Raw genomic sequence first — 957 nt, 5'->3', positions numbered from 1 at the left:
ACACACACACACACACACACACACACACACACACACACACACACACATGATAATCTGTTGTTTATTATTAACCAGGTGGAGGGAAGGTGGAGATTAAATCAGAGAAGGTGGCTTTTAAAGTGGTTCAGTCTAAAGTGGGTTCTCTGGAGAACGTCACTCATGTTCCAGGAGGAGGGAAGAAGAAGGTAACTGAGAACACACTCACCTGACACACCACAGTCACCTCAGTAGCTGTTTAACGGATCACAGCTCTATTTAAACCAGGTCTCTACCCAAAATTCACTTTGATTCCAAGCATCTTTTTATATCTGTATCTATATTTGTTGTTTCTGTATCATTCAGACCTCCAAACGTTGTTCTTCAACACTCACCAAACATGTGACTGAGAGAACGTACGGTTCTCATTGTGGTGCTACAAGGACCGGCTCATCACACACCACCACATAACTCATATATAGACAGTATATATATATGTATATATATATAAACATCGTGTACTGTATTTATACATGTAACTATATATTTGTGTATTATATGTGTACGTAAAAGTATCTGTTCTCATTAGATTATTACATGTTTATTATAATATCAAACATGTTAATAAGAATGTTACATGTGTTCATTATAACGTGATGTGATGGTGTGTTGTCAGATTGAAAGTCAGAAACTGACCTTCAGAGAGCAGGCCAGAGCCCGAACTGACCACGGTGCTGACATCATCGTCCAGTCTGACTCTTCCCCTCATCACCTTAGCAACACTTCCTCCCCTGGGAGCATTAACGCTGCCGAAGCTCCGCCCCTTGACACCCTGGCCGACCAGGTGAGAGATTTACCTATTCGGACCATTAACACAAAAATAAAACTACACACATTCACAAACGTCTTCTTCCTGTCAGGTGTCAGCCTCCCTTGCCAAACAAGGCCTGTGATTGGACAAACCCTGTGCCTGCAGACCCC

The 957-nt window shown here is 42.0% G+C and overlaps 1 long non-coding RNA gene across 1 annotated transcript; it reads left to right on the top strand.

Annotated features, from left to right (window-relative positions):
* The first annotated feature begins 72 nt into the window (after positions 1 to 72).
* Positions 73 to 957, top strand: LOC111672704 (uncharacterized). Its single transcript, XR_002762033.2, has 3 exons — positions 73 to 185; positions 653 to 820; positions 897 to 957. It is a non-coding gene; the product is annotated as an uncharacterized LOC111672704 (long non-coding RNA).

The sequence above is a fragment of the Seriola lalandi genome, unplaced genomic scaffold (genome assembly GCF_002814215.2).
Source record: "Seriola lalandi dorsalis isolate HSWRI2012SDOR001 ecotype SW California unplaced genomic scaffold, Sedor1 jcf7180002008903, whole genome shotgun sequence".
Taxonomy (NCBI): domain Eukaryota; kingdom Metazoa; phylum Chordata; class Actinopteri; order Carangiformes; family Carangidae; genus Seriola; species Seriola lalandi.
Note: the sequence above shows the minus strand (reverse complement) of the source record. Positions and strands in the feature narration are given on the sequence as shown.